At 49.0% G+C, this 9,862-nt stretch overlaps 1 long non-coding RNA gene across 2 annotated transcripts; it reads left to right on the forward strand.

The window, feature by feature from the left end:
• The first annotated feature begins 594 nt into the window (after positions 1–594).
• Positions 595–8,001, forward strand: LOC146830446 (uncharacterized). 2 transcript variants are annotated; one of them, XR_014961153.1, is made up of 4 exons: positions 595–665; positions 756–839; positions 948–1,023; positions 7,754–8,001. It is a non-coding gene; the product is annotated as an uncharacterized LOC146830446 (long non-coding RNA). The 2 variants fall into 2 exon arrangements; XR_014961154.1 differs by lacking the exon at positions 7,754–8,001 and adding an exon at positions 2,462–2,775.
• The last annotated feature ends 1,861 nt before the right edge of the window (positions 8,002–9,862 follow it).

Below are 9,862 nucleotides of genomic sequence, written 5' to 3' on the forward strand. Positions count from 1 at the left end.
TGGTTAACCATTTGTGAATACTGAATGTACATTTCCTCTTTAGGTTCCGAGGCATGATACATGGATCTGAGAAAATGTAAATATATATATACAATCTATATATAGATTTATGACACACACTGTATTATGTCCTTATTATTTATATTGTGATTGTGTTGGAAATTATATTGTTGTTGCACATCTATTTATTTGGTTTGTCTTTGTGTTTATTATTTATTTCAATGTTTTTAACATGAAGTTTCTGTTCAATAACCATATATTGTGAGCCTAACTCTGTGTGCCTCATTGTAGGTTGACTGCACCACTCGTGATTGATTTTATTTTATTTTAGTAGTTGTTGTTTTATTTATTTAGAATATTGTTTTAACTACATAAACAATAATTCTTATTAAGCTTGATCATTCATTTAGTTAGTCTTGGTACCTGGGGGCTTTATATATATATTTGTTACTGCTACGATTGCCCCTTGACTGGATCTTTCCAGTCCGCTTTCCCTTTCATGACTCATACACCTGCGATCTCGTGTCCGCCTTTTTTGTTTAGTGCTCCATCCCGGATCACGTAGGACGCTACGCACGGCTTTTGAGTTTTTATTGGTATCGGCCGTGCGAGCGTTTGTTGTGAACGGAGAATCAAGTTCCCGCGTTTTGGATGACCAAATACAGGTATGGATGGCAGTTATACGATGCAGAGGTTTTCGAGCATAGGGTACTCCCAGCCCTCCATATGACTTGCGATATGTCCTAATTTTTCAGCGCGTTAATTTGACGACAAGCTGGGTCAGAACATTTGGCTTTTGGAGTGACGCACCAGTAATGTGGTGAAAACTATTAATGAAGGTAAGCATCACGAGAGTAGTATTTTAATGAAGGGATTAGTTGTCTTTTCTTTTGCTTTTCGGGGTGTATATATATGGATAGTAGTCATTGATTATATATTTTTTGTAGTGAGCATCCAGGAGACTTTTGAGACCTTTCGAGAACAGAGCCCTGCTTGTAGGGTCTTCCGAGTGGATTCGTTTAAGTGAGTGTTCATGTGGATTTCTTCTCATATGTTGTAGTAAGATTATTAAGCACGACTTGGGCCACATTTGGGACTATACTATTTTATACGGTGCACTATTGCATGAGCATCAACAGTCATCTAGTATCTCTGGAGTCACTGGGCTCTTAGTGGGTGTGAGCTTTTGGATTTTGAGAATAATTTTTATTTAGATTCTCTCAACAAATGGTGTGGTGATTTGCGGTAGGACACACAGAGTGATTGGACAGTAACATGGTGATATTGGGGTAATTTAGTTCGGACTACATGTTATTTTTTTTATTCATGTAGATTTCCTTACCCTTGTCCTGAGGAGGGCAAGAAGGAGTACAAGGCCGAAACGTGCACACGTGGACAGTCTTTTACAAGAGGAGTCAGAACAGATTGGATTATTTTTGATAAATAAATGCACATTTTTTATTTATGATTTAGAGAGGGATCAGGACCCCGTGTGCAAATATTTGACTACCGCATTAGTGGATCTCCTTTATTCAAGAGGCAACCATTTTTAAATATTTTTGTAAAGGGTGTAGGAATGTAAGAATATAGTTTGATGATGTGTACCTATTTGTATTGGCATTCAGTTGTTCTGAAAAACATTGAAGATGAAGATTCAATGTAACTAATATTGAAACGTAAAAGAAGATTACTAAAAATGATTTTGTAAAATGTGCTTGTGGTATGTGACTAATTAATATTCACAAATTGAACAACAGGACTGTGCACTGTGCACTGTGCATAAGGTAATATAAAGTTCCTTAGATGCGAAAAGATTGATAATTTTTTCATCCTTGCCAAACTGCTTTGATGTTGGGAAGGGGGGTATAGCCAAAAGTATGATGGGAGTCGCAGTCACAGACAATCTACACCCACCCACATGGCACAGCAAGATCAAAGTGAACCATACTCGCCTCACAGAGAGTGAGAAGGGACTGCCAAGATGTCTGACACTGGGCTCTGTTGTGGGGAGCACAAGGCCATGCTGGGAAATGGCCAACAAAAAACACCAGGACTACACAGTCAGCCATCTTGCCACTGCTGTCACACCCATTCACAGGGAAGCAGAGTCAAGAGGGAGGAAGTATATGCATGCTGGGAAGGGAGTGTAGCCAAGAGTATGATGGGAGTCGCAGTCACAGACAATCTACACCCACGCACATGGCCCAGCAAGCTCAAACTGAACCATACTCGCCTCACAGAGAGTGGGAAGGGACTGCCAAGATGTCTGGCACTGGGCTCTGTTGTGGGGAGCACAAGGCCATGCTGGGAAATGGCCAACAATATCAAACTCTGTCTGTGACAAGCTGGGAAAAAGCAGTGTACAGTCAGGCATCTGTTCGAAAAGTAGAAAATGTCATGTTTGTGAACCATCGATGCATGTAGAAACATAACTCACATTGTGTGTCTATTCCAAACACAGGTGGTGCTGGGCACCCAGCACCAAATGATGAGGATACCCAGTCCCAGAGTCTGGCGTTCACTGAGCTCTCTGGTCTGACTCTCTCTGTCCTCTCCGGATGCCGACGACCAACCTGGCCCCTCCGGTGTGAGCCATCATGCAGCACCATCAACATCTGCACCCCCTGTACCCACGCCTCCAGCATCTGGTCATCGACAGGGCACCCCCGCCAACACAAATAGACCAAGGCCAATCAACACCCACAGCACAGGGACACATGACCCCCAGGAAGCTATAGCAAACACCACCAGCAACACCACCCAAGGGGTCCCAGTGTCACCTGTGCTGGTCCTGCCCGTGTGGATAGGGGTGCTGGGAGGGGTGGGAGGCAGAGGGCGCGCCTTGCAGAGGGGTCTGGACTGCATGATGACCCCCACCTGGCATGCATCTTAGATGCATACCAGGATAGCACCGGAGGATTTGGCCAGTTAGTGGGGATCCTCAAGGACATGCAACACGAGCAGGTCGCCCACCATGCCCGCATGGAGTCCTAGTGGGATGACATTACTGCGGTGCATCGGGACATACTCTAATGCCTCCGCAAGATCAACACCAACCTGTCCACACCTCCCTGTGTGGCCACGACATCTGTCGCAACACCATCTGCCAGCGCCACAGGGAGGGAGGAGGACTCTGGCGGAGAGTCCCCTGCACCGCAGAGGCCTGCACATGAGGATTCCCCCCCCCCCGGCAGAAGAGGGGTCGTCCAAAGAAGGACATGTGAGAGGCAGATGACCCATCACATCCCCCAGGGCCTCTAAACCTGTTCTGGACAATGTCCTTTGTGCGCAACCCGTTCACCTTGTCCAATTGCACACAACTCGCCCACATGACATGGAGTGTTCATGTTGGGCCAATGTAGCAGATGACTGTGGACTTCACTCAGGACATTTCATCTACCAGCATTCCCAACTCTAATGTGAACTTTGGATTCCCAAACCAATGTACAGCACCCACCATCCTGTGCACTTCCCCCACACATGTCTGAAAATAAACTCACCAGTACACCATACTTGCCTCTGTTGTGATTCCAACTTGTCATGTTCAGGGAGATGCCGATCTGCTACACAACACAGTGCATGCCAAATACTGCAACAATGTGACCAACGTAAGGTGAGTCATGGTGATGTGACACATGTGAGGGAGACACACCACTATGGCAACACAACACATACTCACCATGGCCATGTTACTCATCACACACAATGATGTTGACCTGAAACACATTGGCATGCACAGACACAACACCAACCCCAGTCAGTAGTAACAAGTCCACAGGTGAGGTAAGCAGATGTCACTCAGATGTGGGAAGACAGACAACGCACATAAGAAAGCGTAGCACAGGTTCATTACACATCAACAACACGTTTATTCCACAATAGTTGCACGGTAATTCTACATAACAGTGGACACACGCTCACAATGTGTTGGAGAATGGAAGTCCAGGGATGTGTGGTACATCAGTTGATAGGAATTGTCAACTTCCACACTGGTGTTGGCTTCTGGGTGTTGGGGGTCAGTGTTGACCAAACAACAGGCAAAGTACCCAGGGAAGGACAGACACAGGACACAGTCAAAAGCGCAGAAGAACAGGAGAGAACTGCAATACACATGCACAAAACAGGTTGCAAGACACCTACACAAAAACTAGTTAGCAGTACTACCCTATTGTGGAGTACACACCACCTGATTGGACACATCACTGCACGCATCCAGTCAAGTGGCACACAGACACACTTATACAGCAACAGAGCAGCCACAACACATTCCAGGCTACCTCCATACATTCACATAACAACCCTTGAAACTCACATTCAGGTGAAGAAGTTGTTGATGAACTGTGAGCGGACGTCACCCTCATCTCATCATCACTGGCATCTTGGCCCAGGCCGGGATCCTCCACAGGTGCCGGAGGTTGGTCATCGTAATCGTCATCCTGGATGAGAGGCACCTCCTTCCGCACTGCCATGTTGTGTAGCATGCAGCAGACAAGGATTATTTTGCACACCTTTGCAGGCTCATATGGGAGGGCCCCTCCGGTCTTGCCCAGGCAGCGAAAGCGGCTTTTCAGGAGGTCGAATGTCCGCTCAATCACCCTCCTGCTCCGACCATGTGCCTCATTGTAGCGCAGCTCGGCTGGTATCACAGGGTTCCTGAGGGGTGTCAGCAACCACGCCATGTTGGGGTATCCGGAGTCACCTACACACACAAAAACGAACAAGTAGCTGAATTTTGTAGGAGTGCGGAATACAACATTGACAAACACACACAATGATAAACAGTCAGTACACACCGACAAGCCAGGCATGTTGAGCTGGAATCTGTGACATCAGCGTTGCAATGCGACTACTCCTCATAATGTAGGCATCGTGCGCAGAACCAGGGAACCGTGCACACACATGTGTGATGGACATGTCAGCAAGACATACCACCAGAGCATTGATGGAGTGGTAGTGCTTACTGTTCCGGTATGCCTGCTCATGTGCCTGTGGTGGTATCAGGGCCACATGTGTCCCATCAATAGATCCAATGACGTTCGGCATCTTCCCCATTGTATAAAAGGCATCCTTTATTTCAGGGAGTTCAGCTGGGCTCGGGAACTTGATATACAGGTCTAGGAAATGCAACATCCCCTCCAAGACATCGCATAGCACCCGACTAAACATCGTTTGCGACACCCCACCAGCAGTAGCCACAGTGTACTGGAAGGTACCAGTAGCAAAGAAGTGCAGGGCTGCCATCACCTTCACCTCTGGGGTCAGTGCTGTAGGGTATGTCCGGCCAGGTAGCAGATGTGGCGCCAACTGCTCCGCCAACTCCTCAATCAGTGGCCTGGTGAAGCGGTACAGTCTGATGCAGTTGCGTTCCTGCATGGTTGCAAGGTCTGAGAACGGTCGATGGACAGCTGGTGCCCTGCAGTACAAAGATGCCCAAAGGAAGATTGTCAGTTCATCCACCCATGTGGCCATGACCAGGTACTGAGGTGTGTGCTGCTGGGCATAGACACATATGTCACCTACATGACCACCACCTCATATCTCAGTTCCACATGTTCACGAGTCCCACGTAGTGCAATGGCCAATCATCTGGCTGTGTCACCCAACCTATGTACTGCTGCAACGTTCCAAACACACACCACAGTGACAAGTGAGGGCTGATGTCTACCAGGCATCACAGATCTTTGCCATGCAGAAACCCAGGGTCCCTGTATTGCCACATCGACACAGCAATGGACATGGCGTAGCACGTACACACCACAAGGCAAGCGTAAAGTCCCACAGGTAGTGGCCACTGTTGTTCCTGCCGGCCCTACATGTACGTCTCTTAGACACACACCCCATCAAGGTTGATGCATATACCACATGGATGTGGACTCTGTCACCATTGGGCACATTTGATCAGACACATCTGAGACACAACATGCACACAAACTGTGGGTGCACATCAGTATTGTGGCTACAGGTCTCACTGTGACGTACATGCCATCACCCCCAGGACTCAGGGTGTATGTGACATGTCCTAAAGATATCCAACTTGAAACTGTGTCCGTGACTCATGCCCATTACTGTACAATTGCACATCACAGTGGTAATGTGCACACCACACAAAGGATTCTGCCCTCATGTACACATGCACAGCCTGGGAGTGGCTGCACAAAGTGCCACCCAACAAACCATATGTGGCCCCCCCCAAACACCCAGGGAATGCAGCCTTACATGCCATGGGACACTGTGTGGCCAATGCTGTAGTGTGGTAGGTGTGCACAGGTGTCCCTGGCCAGTAAATGTGTGTTGCATTCGTATAATAGTCACACCAATGAGGTCCGACGAAGGGTGACAATGCGTACGCATTGCACAGTTCATGACCGAGCCGTGCGTATGCTTTGCCATTGCATGCAATGAGGTCCGACGCGGGTGACAATGCATACGCATTGTACGGTTCATGACCGAGCCGTGCGTACGCTTTGCCATTGCCTGAAATGAGGTCCGACGCGGGTGACAATGCGTACGCATTGCACAGTTCATGACCGAGCCGTGCGTACGCTTTGCCATTGAATGCAATGAGGTCCGACGCGGGTGAAAATGCATACACATTGCACGGTTCACGACCGAGCCGTGCGTACGCTTTGCCATTGAATGCAATGAGGTCTGACGCGGGTGACAATTCGTACGCATTGTAAGGTTCATAACCGAGCCGTGCGTACGCTTTGCCCTTGAATACAGTGAGGTCGGACGCGTGTGAGAATGCGTACGCATTGCACGGTTCATGACCGAGTCGTGCGTACGCTTTGTCGTTGAATGCAATGAGGTCCGACGCGGGTGACTATCATGCATATGCGTCGGACAGGCATGGTCCGAGACAGGCATACGTACGCCTTGGCCATTGAATTGTATGGAGACGGGTGCATGTGTATTTTCAAAATACGCGTTGTACAGTCAGTTGAACGAGCCGGGCGCACCCATAGGCTCCGGACTGTCATGGAAACGGATGCGGATTCAAAACTTGTACGAGTCGTGCACTGGAAATTAAGTTGGATGCCTACAACAATGTTGCAATTTCAAGTGTTCCATGAAGGTGAAGATTTGAACGATGCGGAAGGCGTGTACGAGTCATACATTTAAATGGATTGGCTAGATTCATAGAATGCAACCGTGTTGGACCTATCACTTGGGACACATGGCACAGATTCTGCCTCTGCAGCACAGATATAAGGCTGGCTGACCCCCAGGGAGCTCACTTGCCTGCACTACATGCTACTGGACCACATCCCTGCTACCACTGCTGCAGTCTCTGCATCCTCTGGCTCCTGCTATGGCACGTACTCTGGAGAGGACCCCAGCCTTCACTGAGGAGGAGAACCAGGCCCTGCTGGACGGGCTCCTTCCACAGTACAGCAAGCTGTATGGGAAACCAGGGGAGCAGGTGAGTGTGCAGTCCACTGCCTTCCTAATTATGCATGTTGTCTGACTAGCATTACTAGCAGTGTGTACACCAGTGGCAAGCATTCTCATCCCTCAAAGTGTGTAGGTACATGAAATGAATAGGTGTCCTGCTGCTAAAGTGCATTAGTGCAAGCTTAAACTATCCAGGCATTGTTAACATGTCAGACATGCATGGCATTTGTCCTTCACCATGGTTGCACTACCTGTGTAAATCATTTCCCTTTGTGATGATGACATGTCTATCCAAATGTGTGCAGCACAAAAATGGGGCATGTGTGTCAATGTACTTTTCACTTTGTAATCCTCACAGGTTGATGCCCACCAGAAGCAGGAAATATTTCTGACCATCGCCCGGGCTGTTTGTTCGTTGGGGGTCTACAAGCGCCGGATCCGCAACTGCCAGACGAGGTTGCAGGACCTTCAGGGATGGACCCAGAGGATAGCTAGAGTCCAGCTGAAGCTGTCACCTCCACGCAGGAGGGGCGGACACCGGACCCTGACTCCCCACATGCTCCGGATACTGGTGGTGGTCTTCCCGGACCTGGATAGGCAGCTGAAGGCCAGACAGCAGCAGGAAGGGGGTAAGTCCATGCCTGATCTGTGTACTATGTCTGACATGCTAATAGCAGTCTTTTGGCCTGGTCACACTTCCGCGTAGGACTTGTAGTCCAATACTCATGTCCCTCAATTGTGTGATGCACCCTCCTCATCTGTTCTACAGGTGTGGCCCCTACAGTCTGTTGCTTGTGTCACTAGGGCACTGTGTCCCTGCAGTCAGCTATGCTTCAGCTACCGGTCAGCATCTGTTCCCTTGACTGTGTTGTGTATTTCATGGGTGGGTCAATTGTTTACACAATGCCTGAGATCTGACATGTGATCTGTGTGTGCCCTTGAGATGTGTTCCAATTCCTGGTCTGACTCGCCACATGTGGCTGGGGTATTCCAAACAAACCCATGCAGCAAGGGACTCAACTTTTGGGGCCTCAGGAGTATGTATATCAAGTATGTCAAACTTGCTTAGCCACCTGACTAATGTCCAGGGTCAAACCCTGTTTCACGTAGACCTGGCCAGTCATGCCTCCTCAAGGGCATTTAGAAACACTCTGTAATCCCACTCCTGTGTATGAAATTGCAGGTTGTGTTTAGTGACATGTGCCCTCAGGTGTCTGCCTCTGTGTCATTAGGGTGTGGCTTGTTGTTACGTACAACTGGGGTGTCCATGATTCAAAGGGTCAGCATGACATCTGAGATGTGACTGTGAGAGACATGACCTGTGTGACATATAGGTGGGTGATCATCTGACAGCGCACAATGGTGTATGCAACTGTGTCCTTCAGGCAGCTGGGTTACATGCATGGCAGACTGTGATGTGTTAATGTACAGGGATTTGTGTTTGCAGAGACTCATATGTCTGATTTGCATGATGTGGGGTCTTCTGGGTCCTGGATATGTTGTTTGCAAGGGATGGGCAAGTGCGCCGGTCATCTGCAGAGTTAGCTTTACCCCTGAGCTAGGATTGTGAGTCAGTGCATATTGTTGTTGTCTGGGTGCCCTGCCCCTGCGACAGGAGACAGTGTTGAATGACTTTCAGGGCATCCCAGTGCCATGGCCTTTAACTTGCTATGAGTGATCCTGCATTGTGTTCAAGTGTGCACCATGCACCCCATTGTGGCATTGCCCATCAGGACATGAGGACATCATAGTGTGTGTTGCTGGCATGCATCACAAGCATGTGAAATGAGTCTCTGCCCATCCCTTCATCCGGACACCTGTACTGAGTCAGTAGCAAGAGATGTGCTGTGTGTATAGTGACATACTCCTACATGTTCACTTGCAGGTCCAACTAATGTGTGGGTGGTGCATGTTGGCACATTGGGGTGTTAGCATCCAACATGCAACAGACATATGTGTGAAAGTCAAGGAGGGATATGTGTGCCATGGTTGATGGTGAAAATGACAATTGGCTTATTCTAAACAGTGTTGGCAATTTGAGCTGTGTTCAGCTGATGATGCCAGGGCTTGCCCTGTGATGTGATGTACTTACTGTGGTGTGTGCAGTCGGTGCAGGTGAGTGTTCTCTTACTTCCTATTCCTATCCAGATACATCCACGGCCACAGGAGGGAACAGCCCCACGGACCAGGAGGAGCCACAGAGCCTTACAGGGACAGAAGGAGAGGAGTCGGTGGACCCAGTGGCACGGAGGGTGAGTGGAGCCACACAAAGGAGTCGTCAGCACCATCCCCCCCAGCTGAGGGCCACAGCAACTCTGAGGATGACTCCCTTGTGGAGGCGGGTGTCAGCAGCCACCAAACCCCAGCTAGTGAGGCTGTCCCCGCCACCGCCACCACCACCCTCCCATCAGCTCCCATCCCAGAGGTCCCTGTGGGCTCCCGTGTTCGTGAGCATGTCTCCTTTGTG

Source organism: Triturus cristatus, chromosome 5_1 (genome assembly GCF_964204655.1).
Source record: "Triturus cristatus chromosome 5_1, aTriCri1.1, whole genome shotgun sequence".
In the NCBI taxonomy this organism is placed as follows: Eukaryota; Metazoa; Chordata; class Amphibia; order Caudata; family Salamandridae; genus Triturus; species Triturus cristatus.